Genomic DNA, 21830 nt, shown 5'->3' with positions numbered 1-21830 from the left:
CTGCAGCAAATGGTTAATTAACTGTTGTTGTGCTGATGTCCAGAGTTGTCACCAAGAAAAGACACTGCATGAAGGATTACAGTAAGCCCTTGCTGTATTTCCCCAGGCTGTAGGACAGGCTGTGTATTGCCAGGTGTGGTCACAGCTGTGCAAGGAGCAAGTAGGAAGAGAGGAAATGAAAGCAGAGAAGGTGCTGCCACTAAGGCCATGCAGCGGGGTAGTCTCATGGAGCACTGCTTTCACTACTTGTTACAGTTAGCGGTAATTAGTGGAGACCATTACCAACTTTTCTTTTACTCTTGTTTTGCACAATAGGTTTTGTGCTTTTATAGTTATATTCAGCTTCTTCTTAAGCTAAGCATGAAATGACAGGTGTAGCCCATAGCTGCTTTCAGCACTCTCACAGGGAGAATGCCCTTCTTTACCTCCCTGCAGTTGGGGGGAGAGCAGTCATCCTTTTTACAATATCTGCATCAGTGGCAGCTTCTAAAGACTTCCTTGCTCGATGTCTGAATTTACTTTTAAAAAATGATGAAGTGTGAGTTTTTTCTGCACAAAAACTGCTTATCCCTCCATTTCAGGAGCTTCAAACCATTTGCTGTCAGCATCCGGACAGCCCCAGCTGAAATAGCTAGAGATGGTTATAGCTTCTCCTGGCAAATGGAGGAGCAAAATCCTACTGTGCTGAAGATGGTTACATTGAATTCTTTTCCTACAGTTGATCTCTACACATCTTTAGGCATGATCACTGCTTACCACATTTCTCCCCCTTTCCAGTAACCATCCTTTGCCAGTGTGTGGAACCATCTGTGGGAGCTGTCTGTCCCTCTGTGCTCTCTTGACATTGCCAAGAGGCAGTCAGTGCTCTGCATCAGTGCTTACATGGGGCTGGTGGTTGTCTCCCAGTGCTTCATGCAGGTCTGCAAAGCTGAAGTGGCTACTTCCCCTGTTTCAGTGTCTGACAGAAATCTTTCCCTGCTCCATGACTCCAGAGTACAGGAAGAATGCAGCGCAATTACACTTTGTTCAGGGGGCACGTGACAAGCAGTGAGATGCATTTTAATGATTTTAATCTGGGTTTATGCAGCACAGAGGGACAGTGTATCAATTTTCCTGTTCATTTTTTTCATCTTGGAATGAATGAATGCTTACTGCCCAGCAGTTGCAGGCTCATAACCTCAGGTTCGCAGATATTTGTCTTGTCATTTGGCTCTTCTCTCAGTTTTCTCTTATCTGTTGCATACCTTGACAATCTACTTTACTCTACATGGGATTCAGAGGCATAAAATCAAGATGTGTTGGCACCACCTCCCCCATTTGCTGTGATCTGAAAAGAGAAAGCCACTAGTGGAGGACAGCCCCTGTGACTGCAGTGTGAAATTAAATACCTTTGGGATGTGAACCCTGGAGAATAACAGTGTCCATGTAAATGCTCTGGTAAGTGCAACACCAGTGTCAGGCTCTGTGGCATCTCTGCTTATTAATGCCCAGCTTCTGTTGGAATAAGGAGAGTCTACCAAGATCAGTGGATCTGAGCTTTTGGAGATAGCTTTTGGATACAGAGTTCCACATATTAGAAAATAACAGGGCTTAAAGTGACATAAAACTTCAACTGTCTGCTGTTGGTAAATACTGTGATCCTTCTCTATCTTTCCATCCCTTGTAATGGCTCAGCCCCACATGCACATACAAGCAGCGGCTATTGAATAGGCATTGCAGATTCAAGGCAAGCTTTTTAACAAAGCCACAACTTAATACTATGCATCTAAGGAAATGGAAACTCCTTTCTTGTAGCTGGGTCACTCTCCAAATATTGTCTGTACAGGTCCACATTTTAGGAACTGTGTTTTTCCTCTATCTCCCAGGGCTTTTTTTCATTACCCCTTACCTAGATGGGTAGCATTACAAAACTTATAGTGTTAGCTCAGGTGTCAGCCCATACAACAACTATCACTGAATACTTTCAGGCTGTCCATCAAGCTCCATCAGCCTTGCTGTGTCTATTTCTTTAAAGCCAAAGGAAACGAGCACCTGCAGCCTCTCAGGGCACCTTTATAAGGGCTGCTGTGGGCAAGGGTTTGTTTTCTTCTCGCTCACTCACTTGTAAGTGCTCAAGCACTTCTTTTCCTCCCAGTGCTTCTCTGTGTGGAAGTGTGCTGGAAGATCTTTTGAAGCCCTTTAGCCCTGTTAAAAGGTAAAGACAAAAGTTCCAAATCCTGCTCTGGTCTTCTGTTTTACCTTTCTCCACCCTATGTGCACTGTGGTGCTATTGGTGTGAAGGTGGGACCATGAGAGAGGACTCCTTCCTTTTCTTCCTTCCTTGCTGGCAGCCCTGTGTGCAGGCATTCCTGTGTGCAGCTGTGCCAGCGCTGCCACAGGGGAAATCTCTGTGCTCGCAGAAGATGGTGCAGCAGTGGTTTTCCCTGCCAAGTCCCAGCGCTTGCCAGTCATTGTTGGAAGCTAGGCCTTGATTTGCTTTTCCCTTCTTTCTGCCAACTCAACATACTGGTGTACTTCGTGATATTTTGGTAGTTAACAAACATTATGTGCATGCTGTGAGAAATATCCTACGTTGAAATGATACGGATGAGTGTGTAACGTATGTCTTCCTTTATAGCACCTTTTAAATGTTTGTTTGTTTTTAGGAACAGCAGAAAAGGAGGATAAAAGAGGAAGAGGTACAAACTGAGAAGAAACAGCAGCAGCTCTTCAAGTTGGTGGCTGTTAGAGAGGAAGGCACAAAGGTAGGATAATGTCTTTGTGGTTATGAATCCTTCATTCCCTCACACAGGCTGTAGAATTGCTGTTGGCTGATGTTGTGCTGCTGTCCAGATACTGTCATGTATCCCTTTCCATATATCCTTGGGAATGAGGGTCAACAGAAAGCTCTGGATCACGGAGATGAGAGTGAAAGGCAGGCAGACTTCAGCAGACTTGTCTTCCAAATGGCTTGGCTCCAGGCAAATCACAGAGGATGTACAAAGTGTCACTGCCTCCTTGAGACCAGCCCAGTTTCACCACCACCTCACATACAAACATGTGAGAGTAAACCCTGAGTTTCTGTGCTGAAACAGCTACCTGCTTAGTGCTTCAAACTGTGGTTTCATTTCCGTAGTGTTTTATGGCAGTATCGTAACCTTTAACAGTCTGTCATGGTTTTGTAATTTTGTAATTTTGCTATCAGTATTCCACATCATAACATCATGTCAAGTATGGATACTTCTGTTGAATGTGCAGTCCACAGAAGAAGACTACATATCCCAGAGAACAACAGGAGTAACAATAAGTCACGGGACCAGGACTCTATATAATCTCGTTCCCAGGCTGGAGTGCCCTCCTTCTTCTCTCGAACTTCTCGGAGGGTGGGAAGCGTTCCAGCCGTGTCGCCTAGAGTTCACAGTAGGCCTCTCGGTTTTCGGAGACTCTCTCTCTCTCTGTTTCGTTCGATTTTGTTAGCCTTAATTATATTATATTGTGTTATCTTGTATTTCGATATCATATTTAGTAAAATAAGTTTTTCCTCCTTAGATTGTCGCTGTTTTATCCCACTCCCCTTTTCCCCCCTCCTTTCCAGGCCCCTGGGGGGGGGCGTGGGGTGGCTTCCCCTGTCACGGGCATAGGTAAATCTAAGTAACCCGTGACAGATTTTTGGTGGAGAATGCGGGCATAGAGCTTTATAGCTTTTAGAACAACTCTCTCTTTGCTCTTAAAGAGCTTCGTTACGGGAGTGTTGGGAGTGTTATCTTTCCGTAGCTGCTCACGGAGAACGTGACCTTGAAATACCAGACAAATTGTCAACATTAAGGGCTGCTGCACATTCTCAGCATTGCTATCTAACTTTTGTGTAGAAAACAAAGGGATTTCTTTCTCCCTTAGAGCAAAGCTAGCTAGCTCTGACTTTTACAGAGCCTGCCAGCTATGAATCCACTCTTCATCCCAGTTGCTCTGTTTAAGGGATTGAAAGCAATTATGATCTTTTTAAAGTATTGGTCAACTATTAACACCATAATTTGGTGTTGTGGAATTGTGCAGATATATAGCCTAATAAGGTGGATACTGATGGAGACACCTGCCTGGTACTTTTATGAGATGTGGTATGGTCAGAATTTTGGCATCTACACCTCAGATGGAATTGTGAATCTTACAAACACTTGCATCCCAGATGGAACAGGCAATTTTACAAATACTTGCATCCCAGATGGAACAGGCAATTTTACAAACACCACCATGTTTAATTCATTGTACAGGCTAAAAAAACCCTTTTTATTTAGGTTGTACTCTCAGATTTCCACACGCTTTTCAATAACTGAGATAGGGTTCATACTTGCATTCATGTTATCACTATCAATGCATGCATATATGTTCCTATGCATTCGTTCTATGCGGAAGTCTCCTCCAGAACCAGAGAATGATGACTGGCAGGGAATATGGAAAGGTTTAGGAAAAGTCTTAGAAGCATGGGGACCCGCAGTGTCATGGGATTTCACTCTTGAACACCTAAGGGACCCTAAGAAATTAAGTGAGTATTTGGGTCAGAGATCTAAGGAGGTAAACCTTATGTGGGGTTTGGCTTATGCATACCGTGCTTTGTATCATACTATTCTGGAGAGAGAGAGTTTCCGATCTGAGATTCGAGCCCAAGTTAATTCTGATCAGTCACAGGAGGCATCAGTAGCAATATCAGTTGCCCCTGTGGAAGGCAAGAAATGGAAACGGGTGTCCATGCGTCTAGAACGAAAAGAAGGAGAAGCACAGGGGGGGGCAGCAGAAGACCCAGGTGCCGGGCATGGAGCAGTACCGAAAAAAGCAAAGGCAAAAACCAAGAGGCATGAAGAAGAGACTGATGATGAGGAGGAAATCACCTATTGTCGACCTCTGAAGCTGACTGAAATCCAAGGCTCAAGAAAGGAGTTCACACGGCGTCAAGATGAAGGTATCCTTGCTTGGTTGCTTCGCTGCTGGGACAACGGGGCCAACAGCTTGTCTCTAGATGGTAATGAAGCTCGCCAACTAGGAAGCATTGCCCAAGATGCAGGTATCGACAGAGGGATTAGCAGATGTTCGGATGGAGCTGCCACTCTCTGGTTGCGGCTGTTAGAAGCCGTGAGAGAAAGGTACCCCTATAAGGATGCTTTGAAGCCTAAATTTGATAGTTGGAATACCGTCCAAAAAGGTATTCAGCGCCTGAGGGAATTGGCCATGGCGAAAATGTTGTACAGCCCTGATCCAAGCGAACTTGACCCTGAGAGAGTGAGGGCCGATCCTGACATGTGGCAGAAAATCACAAGTACAGCACCAGAGAGAATTGCACAGTCATTGGTATCAGGATCTAAAGGATTCGTGGACAGATGGCCCCGAGTTGTTGAGCTGATTATAATGCTTCAAACCATCGATCAGCAGCTCCCCCAACTGCATGCCGCAGTTTCTGCCATCTCACGGCTAGAAAACCGAGTAGATGAAATGTGCAAGAAATTGTTTCCATCAACTAATTGTAATGATCCCGTAATAGTATCAGAAACAACTGATGAAGGTCAATCCTCGTACGGGCCACCAGGTCTAATGAAGGATCTGATCAAACTAGTCCAGTCCTACTCCCCACCTGCATCATCAAAAGTCTCAGCTGTTAAGCGCACACGCTTCCCAGCTCGAGCAAAGAACAACAGTACGATTGCACCGCGTGTTTCCATGTGGCGCTACCTACGTGACCGTGGAGAAGACATGAGGAAGTGGCATGATCAGCCTACTTCTGCACTACGAGCACGGGTGAAAGAACTGCTAGACATACCAACCACCAGTGGAGTTGCTCCAGTCATCACAGGTAACCAATAGAGGGGCCCTGCCCTCAGTCAGGGGAGGGAAAGGGATAATAGAGTTTATTGGACTGTGTGGATTCGATGGCCTGGCACATCAGAACCACAGGAATATAAGGCGCTGGTGGATACCGGTGCACAGTGCACCCTAATGCCCTCCAGTCATGAAGGGACAGAATCAATCCATATTTCTGGAGTGACTGGGGGCTCTCAAGAATTGACTGTGCTGGAGGCTGAAATAAGCCTCACTGGCAAAGACTGGCAAAAACATCCTATTGTGACTGGCCCAGGGGCTCCATGTATACTGGGTATTGATTACCTCAGAAGGGGGCATTTCAAGGATCCTAAGGGGTATCGATGGGCCTTTGGGATAGCTGCTGTAGATATGGACAACATTAAGCAGCTGTCTGTTTTGCCTGGCCTGTCAGAGGACCCGTCTGTTGTGGGGCTGCTACGAGTAAAAGAGCAGCAGGTACCGATTGCTACAAAGACAGTGCACAGACGGCAGTATCGCACCAACAGGGATTCCTTGCTCCCCATTCATGATTTGATTCGCCAGTTGGAGAATCAGGGAGTGATCAGTAAAACTCACTCACCTTTTAACAGTCCCATATGGCCAGTGCGTAAAGCCAGTGGAGAATGGAGGCTGACAGTAGACTACCGTGGCCTGAATGAGGTCACACCCCCATTGAGCGCTGCTGTGCCGGACATGTTGGAACTCCAGTACGAGCTGGAGTCAAAAGCAGCCAAATGGTATGCCACCATTGACATTGCCAATGCCTTCTTTTCTATTCCTTTGGCCGCAGAATGCAAGCCACAGTTTGCCTTCACCTGGAGGGGCATTCAGTATACTTGGAACCGTTTGCCCCAGGGGTGGAAACACAGCCCAACCATTTGCCATGGGTTGGTCCAAACTGTACTGGAACAGGGTGGTGCTCCTGAACACCTGCAGTACATTGATGACATTGTTGTGTGGGGCGATACAGCAGAAGAAGTTTTCACAAAAGGAGAGCAGATAATCCGGATTCTTCTACAAGCTGGCTTTGCTATTAAGCGAAGCAAAGTAAAAGGACCTGCCCAGGAAATTCAGTTCTTAGGTATAAAGTGGCAGGATGGACGTCGTCACATCCCAGCAGATGTGATCGACAAAATCACTGCCATGTCTCCACCAACTAGCAAGAAAGAGACACAATCTTTCCTGGGTGCAGTAGGCTTTTGGAGGATGCACATTCCAAACTACAGCCTCATTGTAAGCCCCCTTTATCAGGTAACGCGGAAGAAGAATGATTTTGCATGGGGCCCTGAGCAGCAGCAGGCTTTTGAACAGATTAAACAAGAGATAGCCCGTGCTGTAGCCCTGGGGCCAGTACGGACTGGACAGGATGTAAAGAACATCCTCTACACTGCTGCTGGAGAGAAAGGCCCCACTTGGAGTTTGTGGCAAAGAGCCTCAGGAGAGACCCGAGGCCGACCCCTGGGATTCTGGAGTCGATCATATAAGGGGTCTGAAGAGTGCTACACTCCAACTGAGAAGGAGATCTTAGCCGCGTATGAGGGGGTTCGGGCTGCTTCCGAAGTAGTTGGGACTGAAACACAGCTCCTTTTGGCACCTCGACTGCCAGTACTGAACTGGATGTTCAAAGGACAGGTTCCCTCCACCCATCATGCTACCGATGTCACTTGGAGCAAGTGGATTACGCTGATTACACAGCGAGCGCGAATGGGAAACCTCAATCGTCCAGGAATCCTAGAGGTAATCATGGACTGGCCTGAAGATAAAAAGTTTGGAACATCACCAGCAGAAGAGGTATCACGTGCTAAAGAGGCCCCACCATACAACGAATTACCAGAAAATGAAAAGAAATATGCCCTATTCACTGACGGATCATGTCGCATTGTAGGGAAGCATCGCAAATGGAAAGCTGCTGTGTGGAGCCCCACACGACAGGTTGCAGAGGCCACTGAAGGTAAGGGAGAATCAAGTCAGTTTGCAGAGGTAAAAGCTGTCCAGCTGGCCTTAGATGTTGCTGAACGGGAGAGGTGGCCAATGCTGTATCTTTATACTGACTCATGGATGGTGGCAAATGCCTTATGGGGGTGGTTACAGCGGTGGGAACAAAATAACTGGCAACGGAGGGGAAAATCTGTTTGGGCCGCTGAACTATGGAAGGACATTGCTTCCCGAACAAAGAATATGGTTGTAAAGGTGCGTCATGTGGATGCACACGTGCCCAAAAGTCGGGCTACTGAAGAACAACAAAACAACCATCAGGTAGATAAAGCTGCTAGAATTGAGGTGGCTCAAATCGACTTGGATTGGCAGAATAAGGGCGAATTATTTCTAGCTCGATGGGCTCATGAGACCTCAGGCCATCAAGGAAGAGACGCAACATATAAGTGGGCCAGAGACCGAGGGGTGGACTTAACCATGGACGCTATTGCGCAGGTTATTCATGATTGTGAAACATGTGCCATAATTAAACAAGCCAGAAGGATGAAACCTCTCTGGGAGGAAGGGCGATGGCAAAAGTATAAATATGGGGAGGCGTGGCAGGTTGATTATATCACCTTGCCACGATCTCGCAGTGGTAAGTGTTATGTACTCACTATGGTAGAGGCAACCACTGGGTGGCTTGAAACATATGCAGTACCCCATGCAACTGCTCGAAACACCATATTAGGTCTTGAGAAACAAGTCCTGTGGCGACATGGCACCCCAGAAAGAATTGAATCTGATAATGGGACACATTTCAAAAATTCTCTTATAAATACTTGGGCCAAAGATCATGGCATTGAGTGGATTTATCATATTCCCTACCATGCACCAGCTTCTGGTAAAATTGAACGATATAATGGGTTGTTGAAAACTATGTTGAAAGCAATGGGTGGTGGAACATTTAAGCACTGGGAGAAGAATCTGGCAGAAGCCACTTGGCTGGTCAATACTAGAGGATCTGTCAATCGTGATGGTCCTAGTCAATCTAGCCCCCTACACACTGTAGAAGGAGATAAGGTCCCTGTTATACATGTAAAGAACATGTTGGGAAAAGGTGTTTGGGTCCTTCCAGCTTCTGGAAAGGGCAAACCTATCCGTGGAACTGTCTTTGCCCAGGGACCTGGGTGCACTTGGTGGGTAATGCAGAAGGATGGGGATGTTCAATGTGTGCCACAAGGGAATTTGATGCTGGGGGAGTGCAGTCAATAATTTTATATATCTATCTATCTATATATATGTTTGCATGTGTAGTGTATTTTAGTTATTATAGTTGTACATTTAGTTATGTTACATGCAATTCTACTATTTAGCTATCACAATTTTACATATGTGTATATATATGTATATATATGTATATATTAACCATGATGTAATAATGTAGAATAAGGGGTGGAATGTCATGGTTTTGTAATTTTGTAATTTTGCTATCAGTATTCCACATCATAACATCATGTCAAGTATGGATACTTCTGTTGAATGTGCAGTCCACAGAAGAAGACTACATATCCCAGAGAACAACAGGAGTAACAATAAGTCACGGGACCAGGACTCTATATAATCTCGTTCCCAGGCTGGAGTGCCCTCCTTCTTCTCTCGAACTTCTCGGAGGGTGGGAAGCGTTCCAGCCGTGTCGCCTAGAGTTCACAGTAGGCCTCTCGGTTTTCGGAGACTCTCTCTCTCTCTGTTTCGTTCGATTTTGTTAGCCTTAATTATATTATATTGTGTTATCTTGTATTTCGATATCATATTTAGTAAAATAAGTTTTTCCTCCTTAGATTGTCGCTGTTTTATCCCACTCCCCTTTTCCCCCCTCCTTTCCAGGCCCCTGGGGGGGGGCGTGGGGTGGCTTCCCCTGTCACGGGCATAGGTAAATCTAAGTAACCCGTGACACAGTCCATGAATCAGAGTTGTCAGCTTTTCCACTTTTGTCATGAGCCTTGTGATTCTTGCTGTGTGTTTTAGCTTCTTGTGGTTAGCTGAAGCTTACTTGCAAATTTTTCCAGTTTAGAAATGGCCATTTCCTGTTCTTTTTAACAACAGAGGAATACACACCGAGGCAGGCAGCCTTGCTGTGCAGCTCCTCACTTGTACAAACTGACAGTGCTGTTGGTAACTGTGGTCGCTGGCTCTCTGTGTTTTGAAGTGGGCTGCAATGAGACTCTCTGCTTTATGCCTCTTTCCTGGCAGATCTAGGGAGGTGGGGGGAATTGGGAAGACAGAGTGTAGACTGGCACGGAAAGGCAAAAAAACAAAACCAAATGAACTCAAACAACCAAATAGAATCGGCAACCTTTTCTCTAGCTGTTTGAATAAAAGGCCTTATACACTTATGTGGAAATGTTCCTATTATTGTTATTATTTCAGCTTTTAGCTGACCATGGGAACATTTCCAAGGAAACCAATTCTCTGGGAAGCCTTTTGTTTTCTGGAAAGGCTGCTAGTGAAAAGCAATTAACATAAAAACATTAAAATTGATCAACTTAAATAGACAGAAGAATGGAGGAAGGGAATGTGGGTGTATGTGTGAAGTAAGAATATGGCAGGCCAGGGTAACACAAGAGGCAAAAAGATGTGATGAGGACTTGGGTGAACATGCAGATGGATGCATAGAAATTGCAGAGGATGGTTGGGGCAGGGAAGGGATCTGTTCAGGGGATACAGAAGCAGGGAGGATGGCTGGGTCCTGATCTAACCTGTAGGAGTATGACAAGAGACAGATTGGAGAGCTGTGGAACAGTGAGGCAACAAGGAGTTCCAGGAATGAGGGTGGAGATACCCAAGTGTCTCTCTGTTCTTTGGGTCAGGTATGAGTTTTGCTTTGTATGTTTGCCCAATTCTAGATTCCTGTTGTCATCAGCTGTGAAAATGTTCAGCTTTTACTGTGATTTTTAGATCAAGCTTATGTTCTGTCAGCTCCTGAGTCATTTTGCTTACCACAAATGCTGGGTGAAGGCACTGGCAGCTGTGGTGTTGATGTTTTTATGTTACAAAGGACCTGGTGCAATGTTTTCCCCACCGTTTCTTTGGTGGGTTTTGTACCAGCTTATCTCAGCCACAATTGAGGATGCACAGGTACAGAACATCTCCTTAGCCCTTCAACCTTTCTATAGTTCTTTCCTCCTGCATTTTTATTTATTACCCTGTTCATGTCCACACAAATCACTTATAGCCAGTCAGAAATAGTGCTCAGTCATACTCAGGGAGGGTCTGGGTGTTTCAGAAGGAGACAGAGGTAATATAGCAGGCAGGAGACCGGTGGAAAGGAGAAGAAACAGTAAATCCTGCGCTGTGACACCAGTCTTCCCGTGGGAGGGATGATATGAAATTACTGGGGAGGAAGGAAGGGATGTGGAATTTGGTCAGAAAATCACCAACCAGTCAGGATGTGAGTTCAGCGATGCTCAGAGTATATCTGCATCCCAGAAGCATGTTTGAAATAGAAATACACTAAGGCAGTTGACTCAATAGAAGTGAAATGGGAAAGCTTGTTTCAAGCTGGCTGATGGTCTTTCACTCTTAAGTGGGGAACGAAGCATTACATGAAAAAGCAAAAGGAGTGAGACTATCAGGGCAAATAGATTTGGAACTGGTTGAAAAGAAACAAAAACTCAGGAGTGCCACATACACATGAACAGTCCCTGTCAACTTTACCTGTGCCAGCTGTCCTACTACTGCTGTAGAAGGAGACTTTCCAGCTTTTCAGGCTAATGTTTATGTTGGTGCTTTTATGCAAGCCTTCCCATCTATTCAAAGTGCAGCCTATGCTTCAGTAGATCCATAGTACCCTGTACCAAAGGGTCCCCCCAGTTTTATCCTTCTGCCTTGTTTCAAGATCAAATTCTAATTGAAACAAGATGAGGCAGACAGGATGAGTTTCTATAAATAGGTTATAAAATATCATCTTAACAGGAATATGTATGACCCAGTTCAAATACCCATATGAAGTATAAGTGTTAAACGCATTCCCCGATTAGATACAGTAATGTCTCCGTGTAACTTGTTTCATTCATTGGCAGATATTTATTTTGGCATATCTCAGCAAACGATAACATATTTTCTGTTTTGGTGCCAAGTAGATGTATTTTACTGATAGTCTCTGCTGATGTTACACTTTGAATTATCACTGAATTTGTTGCACATATAATATAGAATCATAGAATTGCACTGGTTGGAAAAGACCTGAAAGATCATTGGGTCCAACTGCAGCCTAACTATACTACCCTAACTAATAACCGTCTGCTAAATCCTGACCCTCAGCACCACATATATGGTGTATTTCTAGGGTTTTATTTACCATGATTTTTTAAACAACTGTTTCATTTATGTTACCTATTGTCTGGTATGCAGAATAGATTTTGTTTGCTTCTTTAACTGAATCCTCATTTCAAATGCCATTTTTCAAGATACCGTATTTCATGGTGACATACAATTTATCTGAGAAACCATGTTGACTCTTGTAGAGGTTGTGATAGAGGATCTGAGAGCCATGTAGGGTGTTCAGCTTTCACTTGCGTTTGTGTAACACAGTATGTAGTTGTCTCAGCCAACCGAGATTACCTGTATAAGTATCAGAGGAGTCAGCGTTCAGTTTTTGTTATTCAGTTTCTTTTATACATACACAATGCTCTCAAACAGCTGGTTACTGAAGCAGAGGTTTGGCAAGGCTCTAATTTTCATTACTTGACTCTCAGCAGTTCATATTTCCTCATGCTTTTTTGCCATGTTTTCTTAGAGGTTGCACATATCACTCTTTCTGATCTGCAGCAGCATGCACATTTTCAGAAAAATACATGTTAAAGTGTAAATACACTTTCACTATTGAAAACCTAGGATTAGTGTTGGCTTAAAGAAACCAATGTACATTTTCTAAGCAGGCTCATGTGAGCTTAAATAAATGAAATGTAGACTTTTAAACCTTATCCAAATTCCCTTTGCTTGACACATTCTTGCTATAGATAGCAAGCCATCTGAGCCAACTGACACTGAAAGACCAGCACAACAGTATCATGTTTCTATATTATATTAGAAGAAACTACTCCTTACCAACAAAATCAAGTGCAAGGTCCTGCACCTGGGTTGGGACAATCCCAAGCGCAAATACAAGTTGGGTGGAGAATGGCTTGAGAGCAGCCTTGAGGAGAAGGATTTGGGGGTGTCAGTTGCTGAAAGACAGCATGAGCTGGCAATTTGCACTTGCAGCCCAGAAGCCCAACTGTATTCTGTATTGCATCAAGAGAAGTGTGACCAGCAGGTCAAGGGAGGTGATTCTGCCCCTCTACTCTGACCTTGTGAGACCCCACCTGAGTACTGTGTCCAGTTCTGGGGCTCTCAATACAAGGATGAGAAGTTGTTGGAGTGGGTCCGGTGGAGGGCCATGAAGATGATCATAGGGCTGAAGCACCTCCCCTCTGAGTACAGGCTGAGAGCACTGGGGTTTTTCAGCATAGAGAACAGAAGGCTCCAGGGGGACTTTATAGCAGCTTTTCACTACTTGAAATGGGACTACAGGAAAGCTGGGGAGGGATTTATCATAAGGGGTGTGCAGTGACAGGACAAAGGGAAATGGCTTTAAACTGGAAGAGGGTAGATTTAGACTAGATATTAGGAAAAAAATCTTTACTGTAAGGGTGGTGAAATGCTGGAACAGGTTGCCCAGCAAAGTTATAGATGCCCCCTCCCTGGAAGCATTGAAGGCCAGGCTGGATGGGGCTTTGCGCAACCTGGTCTAGAGGGAGAAGTCCCTGCCTATAGCAGGGGGGTTAGAACTGTATGATCTTAAAGGTCCTTTCCAGACCAAACCATACAATGATTCTTGTCTGTTTTGTGAAGTTACTGAGGTCTTTATAATGTACTGCAGTGCTGGCCATTCATGTCCAGGCTGCAGAACTTCTCAAATATTTTGGAACCTGTATTATATCTGTATAAAAGCCAAGTATTTGCTATATCAAGTGTAAAAAACAATACATTCACCAGTCATAAATGCAGAATGCAGACCCTAACTTGAAAAGTTGGTTGGCGGTCTTGGACATAACCTAATGGAAGCTGAATTTAAATATCCTACAGTGCCTCTAGCGTGAGAAGTCACAGAGCTGGGGTTACCAAGTAAAATACAGAGGTTTATCAAGGCACAGACAGGAGAGGTTTTCAGGATGGTCACATCTGGCAGTGTTGACACTGAATGCTGTGTGTGTGACTTCTCATTGTGAAGCTGCTGTTGCAATTGCTGCTAATCTGGTGCATGCATCTTAAAATGCTTTTTAAAACATGGAAGCCTGAGTATTAGGGGACAGGAAAACAGAGTAAGTGGTCGTGGCTCTGAAGATACAAAGGTGCAATCCTTTGGCTAAAAGCACATATTGCTTCTGCCTCATCATGGTTCTTCCCAGTGACTGAGTAGGTGACAAAGGTGGACTGTTAACTCAGTGAGGTGTGACATTGCAGGAGCTGAGGAGACCCACAGCCTTCTGGACACTCCTGTACCCTCTGCACACCTGAGGTGCTCTACTCAGCTGCCTGCAGTATGATGTAAAGTAGATATGGCCCATTCATAAAGCTAGTGAATATGTGAAATAGTAGATATGTGCCATACAAAAGTAAGCATCTCTGGGAACCTTCAAGTTAGCGTGTAGATTTGACAGCAGTAATTTAAGCCAAATTGAGACCAGTCAACACTTTCTGCAATAAAAACTCAAAACCTCTGTACAAGGCAGGACTCTGAGTAGATGTGCTGAGTGAAGCGCCGTTTAGACAGGTTTATCTGCAAATGGAGGAAGAAAAGGGCCAAACTGCACATATACAGCCTCATAAAAAATACGTTCTTTTGCAATATGAGGGGTGATTGCTGAGTTTTCTAAATGTATTTAACTCACTATATCTCTTTTCAATGCCTTTTGGGCAGTTATTTTTTTTTTTTCCAGATAGTCTTGGCCTTTATAGAAACCATTATTTAACATGGGTGACCAATTACACGGCGTATTTGAATCCTGAACAAAAAGTACTTTGAGGTATTGGTATAACACTAAGCAACCCATAGGCAGAAATTGTTTTTACTGACCTCTTCACTGCATGGTTAAAGACAAAAAAAAAGCCTGTAACAAACGTACCCACTTGTGGTCAGGAGAAGCATGAAGTACAATAAATTAGTTTTACCAAATGCTTCAGTTACTGTAGCTGGCAGTAAGCTTGCTTTAACTCTAGAATAGAGTTGTGAATAAACTCTCTAGTAGATTCAAAGCAGTTGTGCAATACTGTGCTTTCAGTTCCTCACGCTTTGGTCTTGCTGACAATCACAGACTTGCTGTGCCTACCAAGAAATGTACTCTATTGAGGTGGCAGAAAATTTCAGCAGTTCCTAAATGCAGAAGGCAGCACAGCTGAGCTATTTGGGATGAGATCACCATGTCACAACTGCAGTTCCAGCACGGTTTTGCTCAAAAATCATGGGGGAAGCATTTCCCCTATCCACACCAGTGATGAAAAGGAGAGAGGGGCTGAGGGTGGCAGGAGCTCCAAGTCCTGACTCACTGCTCATGGTGGCCAGAGGAGGCCTCAAGTCCACAGACATCAGCAGCAGGAGGGAAGTGGCTGCTAAAGCAGACTTGTGTGAACTTTCCTTCCTCTTCCTCATTAAGAAGAATTGTACTTTTCTTCTGATATGCACCTTCTCACGTAGCATTCACCATAATCATCTAGAGAATCTCCACCTGCATCCTAACCAAATTGCCCTCTCATGGTTCAGTCCGTTAGGAACTGCTTCAGCACTCTGGTCAAGGCAGGCTGTGGGCTGTTTGGCCTGGTGGAGATTGGCTTCCATCTGATTTTATTCCCAATGCAATGATCAATTGCAGTGAAATGCGTGCAGACCAGCAAGAAAATGAAGGAGACTCTAGTGTTAAGAGTTTGAATCTTTGTTTTTCTTTGTCACCTATATAAATTCATTAGATACGCTGATGTTTTCTCCCAGAGGAGCAAAGTACCATAAGGCAGAAGATGGTAGTGAACACATTAAAAAGATGGGGGGGGGGGGGGAACCATCAACCCAAACAGCTGAAGAGTTTAAAATCAAAACTGAATGGACCCTGAGGTGCCTGTTGCTTCAGTAAGTGCATCTTTCAGCTTTGGAGGCAGCTTGCGTGGCAAAGGAGAGCCCCTCTCCTGCAGTGGGGTCAGCTGGATGTAGGACCTTGGCTGAAAGTGTGGAGGAAATAATGTGTCAGCCACCACATGGCTTCCCAGTTGGGGTCCTAATTTTCCCTGAGTGTGCTGCAGAAGTGAGGTCTCACCTCTTGCTGTTGCCAGAGCCTGTGCTGGTTTATCAAGAAACCCCAGCAAGCTGCACAGGTACTTAGGCCATGAACTTAAAGAAGTTTACTCCTGAATTGTAGCCAGGGGGCTGCAGTTCTCACCTGCTGCTTGGTGCCTGGGGCCACTACTGGGGGGGGGCAGGATTGCTGGCAGGGGGCCCATCACCATGCCAAATGGACAGAGACACCGGTGTCTGTGTCACCGTGCCTGTGTCCAAGCCAAACAGCCACTTCCTGGAGTCCCAGCTTGTAGAGGAATGTCACTGTGCGTCATTGCTTGGAGTGGAAATTGGATAATGCTGCTGAGAGAGAGCATAGGCCACGGCCAGCCCAGCTGTAGGCATTGCTGCTGTGAGCTCATGACAGCACACGGCTCTTTCCTGCAGTTGACAGCAGGAGGGAAGAGGGAACCTTTCCCAGGAAATCAGCCTGTCCCAGCCAAGCATCTGCGTGTCCTGGGAAGCCTGCACAGACACACTGCACTGCTGGTGTGGCCCCAGAGCTCCCCAGCTGCATGATTCAGAAAGTTTTCTTAGCTTTCCCCCTGCCATTAAACAACTCCTGATGTCCCAGACTTCTCGTTCCTTTCCCAAACATCAGCTAATCTTTACTTGGCCACTAAGAAAACAGAGATGAAGATACGATGGTCAATACAAAATGGCTGATTTTTACAGAAATGTGGGGCAGGTGGAACCACGGTCGTATTTCTTTCCTCCTTTTGCATTTCCCCCCTTATCAGTACATGCATTTCCTGTGCAGTGGAGTTCGCATCCCGGCAGTTTTAGGCAGCCTGAATCACTTAGCACAGGGCTGGGGCTGCACTCAGAGGTGAGGCTGCCCACCTGGCTTCCACCTAAGCCAGTGTGTAGGTAGGGATAGGTAACGGTGAGGCTCATTGGAGAAGCTGATGAGTCTTTTCGTTGAAGATCATATCTGCAGTAAGTGTTAATGAGCTATGCTGGCTTGGGGGTGGAGGGAAAAAGATTGTGAGATACTTCTGTTGTCACCCTGTTCACTTGTGTATGAATGGAGGTGCCTCTGTCTTCCCCCTTCTTCTAAAGATCAGTAGCTGGCTGATTTCTTTTTTAACTCGAGCGTTCAGAAAAACATTGTTAAACTGTGATGTCCCCAGGGGTCTGTGGTAAGAAAACAATGTTAATTTGCCCAGTCTAGAAGCAGAAAGCTAGGGAGAAAAAAAAAGAATAAAATACACTGTGTTCTTTGTTCTAAATACCTGGAATTGAGGGCCCTTGTTGGAAATAAGTGCCATAAACGGCTTTAATGGTTTTTATTTCCCCTCTTATTTATGGGGTAGTGCAGGATTGCTGCCATAGCACTCAGTGTTTCATTGCACAGCACAGCTAACTATTTTCATTTTTTTAATGAGCAATGGCTCTAATTAGTGTCGATATCCCGTTGGGTGTGCACCTATGCTTTATTGCATTTTCCAAAGGTTGTTGTGTCATATCAGCTTCTAGAAAAGTTCGAGATAGCTGCCTGTGTCATGGAAAAATAAGGCTTGATTAACAGAGGATGTGAGAAGCCAAAGAAAACACTAGAAATGTGTAAGGCAGTTAAGGTGGTGCAGATCAGTACATACAAAGGGGTGTGTAAATCTGTGAACATTTGATGTGATTCATTTATTATCAGGAGGAAAGTCATTGTTACTACATTCCTGCTTGAAGATCCCTGCTTATAGAGGTAGTTACTTCAGTGTCCCACTCAGCTCACAGTCTCAGTACCGTGAAGATTCAGTCCTGCTTTTTCCTCTTTACTGACTTGGAAATAACAGTGATTTTAAAAGCGGATCCATCAGCAAACCTGCTGATACATACACAAGGCCAGGAGGTGCTGAGGCTGTTGGGTATCATGTTGTAAGTTTCCTCCTCCTGGGTTTGTTCTCAGTAACTGCTCAGTGGTTTGGTGCAGCTTGTACTGCTTGTTTTGTGGTTGCTATCAGACTGGATGTGAGCAGCTGCCATGTGCAGAAGCACTGCCGACAAAGAAGCACGTGGAAAGCTGCAGTTATTTAACTGTTGAGGTGCATCCAGTAACTCAGTTATGCAGAAAGCACAAATTATTGTGTTCATACCCTGTCATTGGAAGACAAATGTCCATCATACAAGATCATACAAGAGAAAAAGTTCTTTACAACAATCCTAAGACTTCTAGACTTGGGAAAAGGTGGGTCCAACTTGTGGTCAAATCCTGCGGATGACAGTCTTGCTGATCTCAGGATTTTCCAAAGATTAAAACGCAGATGTTTGGATTTCTCAAAACCCCTTTAAACTTCAAAAAAAACAGATCCATTTCCCTCTTCCCCAGATACCCGAGATGGCCATAAACTACTTTAGCATCCTGGCAAGATTTCCTTCAATAGACAATCTATTGAATAGCTCCTAGAAAGCTCATCAGCAACTTTATATTTTAGCACATGAAGTCAAAGTTTATCCCTTAGCTTTTGCTTAATGACCATAAACTACTTATAAGGTGCATCCCTTGTGTATGCACATACAATCCTTTTTTCCACTCGTGCTATTTTTATAACAGACTGTGTATGTGTGCGGGGTGTCTTGTATGGGTATATATGTATAAAGTCTGAGCCAAGAAAAAGAAAAGGATGTCCAAGTAAAACCCAGCAGACTTGTGATGGTGACCATCCCCAGCACTGCTTGTGGTCTTGGTTCTTCCAGGAGTCCAAGGACAGTACTTGTCCTTTATATAGCCCTGTATGCTGGCTCATCTAGTTGAGAATTTGTGTTAGCCAAATTAAGTGCAAGCCGCTTAATAGATGGACAGAGAAAAACCCATAGCACTCATGAACCTCAAGCTCCTAACAAAACATTTGCAATGCACATATTTACATTAAGGGTTTGTATGTAGAGTTACAGTGCAGGGCAAACATCCCTATCTTGACGAGCTGGCTGAAAGAAGGGCTAGTAGGAACAGAGGAAGTGCCAGAGTGTTGGACTGAGTGAAATCTGGCATGTCTGCCTATAAGTGTATGTGTCATTTCTTCGTTAGCTTAAGCTCTCTGAAGGTTTTCAGGTGGTGACTGCATTGCCTTGGGTAGCCATATGGTTTGAGAAATGGCATATACTTGCTGATGGAAAACACTTTGTATACTAGCCAAGCAATTTTTCATTTTCTGGTGAACTCATTCCCTTTTAGGCTTTGCTTCAGTGGTCCTTTTGACAGAGGGATTGTTGTAGGGATACTTCTGGTTTGGCCTGCCCTGGGGTTTCAATTACCATTTGCAGGCTGTTTTCTTGGTAATGTATGCCCTCAGCTTTCACATTGTGGTTTCAGTTTTTCCTTCTCGCTTGGAATTTTCTTCTTGCTTGAAATCCCCTTGGATTTTAATTCTTGTAGTGCTTCTTACCTCTTTTCAGTAAGTACCTTCTGTAGATCTCCAAGTGAAAGCTTCCTTTGAATAACTTGATTTTCATTTATTTTTCAGTCCTCATTTTTAAGCTAACTACCACAGAGCTGTGATGGTGTGAGGTTTTTGTTGCTGTTGGCTGGTTGTTGGTTTTTGTTTGAGTGGGAGGCAGAGGGAATTGCATCCCCTTCCAGGGAAGGTGGTATTACTGATTATGCTATGGAGATTATCTCTTAGTGGCTCATATTCTTGGTTAAACTTCAAAAAGTTTAAAACTTTTTTAAGTTTAAAAGTTTTAAACTTTTAAAGACAAAATCCAGCCTGTCATTCTGTATCACCCCCCAAAATGAGCTTTAATTTCAATTATTCATTTTTAGGGGTCTAGGAAACAAAATATGTTATTCTTATGCATCCTCTGATCATCTTCATGGCCCTCCTCTGGACACTTTCCAGCAGCTCCATGTCTTTCTTGTGCTGGGAGCCCCGTACTTCAGCAGTACTCCAGATGGAGCCTCATGAGAGTGGAGTAGAGGGGGACAATGACTGCAGGGCAACATCAAAGACCTTGCTCAAGTCCAGGTGGAAGACATCTGTTGTCCTTCCTTTGTCCACAGATGCCATCACTCCATTATAGAAATTCACCAGATTGATCAGGCTCATTACTTTTTGTCCATTTCTTCTGCCTAATGTATCTAAAGAATTCCTTCTTGTTCTTCACATCCTTTGCCAAGTTCAATTCCAACTACGCCTTGGCTTTCTTACATCCATTCCTGTCTCCTCAAATGTATTGGCTTGAGTTTGTGATGTAAATTTGGAAAAGCAGGAAGTAGAGTGTATTGATAAATAGATCTTGGAGATAGTAGATTAATGGTCTGATGGCAGAAAGGATCTAGGATAAGGATCAGGGCACTGTCTGTCCTTGATTTGTTTGTTTGTTTGTTTTTTTTCCCTCCTCTACTACTGATGCTTTCATCCCTTCTGATCCAGCACTGGTAGCAATACTGGGAACCTTTAATTGACAAGAAGCATGTGCTGCTTGTGTTGGATAGGGTGTTGAGTCAAAATCCACCAAGTTGGTAAATAACATTCCTAAGGCTTCAGGAGAAGCAGCTCCCCAAAAGATAGGTGGGCTGAGCTTACTCAGTTGTGCCCAAACCTGCAGTGCTCTGTAACCTCACACGAGTGATGGCTGAATCCTGGATGACTGCCCTGACATCTGAAGCCCTGCCTTCGAGTGTGCCCAGGGACGTGTCAGCCTTGACAGAGCCAAGCAGCTCAGTGTCAGCCTCTTGCCCACTGTCTCTTTTCCAGCAGCAGATGCAGCACTTGTGTGACTTTTCACTGTTGTTCCAGATCACTCAGCAAAAAGGCAATTGTGGGTTATTGCCTTCATTTGCAATATGGTCAGGGCAGTGATGCTGCCGCTGCAGTTTCTGCTCTCCTTATCCAATAGCCCAGAGGAGAGGATGCTTCCCCCCACTCTTTGATATGGGCTCAAGTCTTTTCTTCTACCTAACAGATTTAGGTTCCTTTAGGAACTTTCCACTATCCAGTGAACATCCAAATCACTGGAGTTGTGTACAGTCCCCACTCATTCTGTTGTCATAGTTCATAGAAGGATTAATTAGGAAACTGATGAGTGAACAAAGCGTGTACCTGAAGAGTGAGAGAACAGGGTTCCATTGCTTTCTCCCAAAATCATCCACGTGGCTTATTTTTTTTTTCTAGAAGCTATGAACAGTCCTTGTGGGGGTCAGTGCTGCAGGGCTTCAAAGAGATCTGCATGTCCCAGAGGCATTGCATCCAGGAAATATACAGGAAAGATAGCTTTTGCATTCTCTGTCCCAGCGTGGCACTTCAGAAGGACACATCAAGGCTCATGGATAATTTGGCTTCCAATTCGTCCTAAGATAAATTAGAAGAATGTGGAGACAGCTGCTGAAATAAACTGTTTGCAGATGAGATTTCCCTGAAACAAGCAGGGTTTGATATGCCATTTCCAAAGGGTTATGAAAGCACAGGGCCAAACCAGCATACTCCCATGGAACATTTCTTGTGTTGCTGGAAGGGGGGTAATAACTAACTTTCAATTTACAAAGCTCATGGGAAGGGGAGGAAGTTGCTTATATTTGTTTCTTAGCTCTGGTGTTTTGCACAGCCTGGTACAAGAGATGGAGGATAACAAATATCTGTCTGCTTGTGCTTTGCCGTTGGCTTCAGTAACAAAGGGCTGTTTGACAGGAGAACAAGGCTCGTGCCTATGAGCTGCTCTCTGCTTCATTTGTGCACATGAGAATGATGACAGTCGCTGGCTCTACATCTCCTGCTATGACATACCT

General features: G+C 44.5%; 1 protein-coding gene across 2 annotated transcripts in view; it reads left to right on the top strand.

Annotated features, from left to right (window-relative positions):
* Positions 1–21830, top strand: part of GALNT1 (polypeptide N-acetylgalactosaminyltransferase 1) — a 245589-nt gene that overhangs the window by 88904 nt on the left and 134855 nt on the right. For both annotated transcript variants that reach the window (XM_085538065.1, XM_085538066.1), the window contains exon 2: positions 2646–2744. The gene's annotated coding sequence lies outside the window, so the exon portion shown is untranslated. The remainder of the gene's footprint in view (positions 1–2645; positions 2745–21830) is intronic.

This window comes from Coturnix japonica, chromosome 2 (assembly GCF_054131305.1).
Source record: "Coturnix japonica strain WE chromosome 2, WE-NBRP24, whole genome shotgun sequence".
In the NCBI taxonomy this organism is placed as follows: domain Eukaryota; kingdom Metazoa; phylum Chordata; class Aves; order Galliformes; family Phasianidae; genus Coturnix; species Coturnix japonica.
This window is presented reverse-complemented; position numbering and strand designations above follow the sequence as displayed.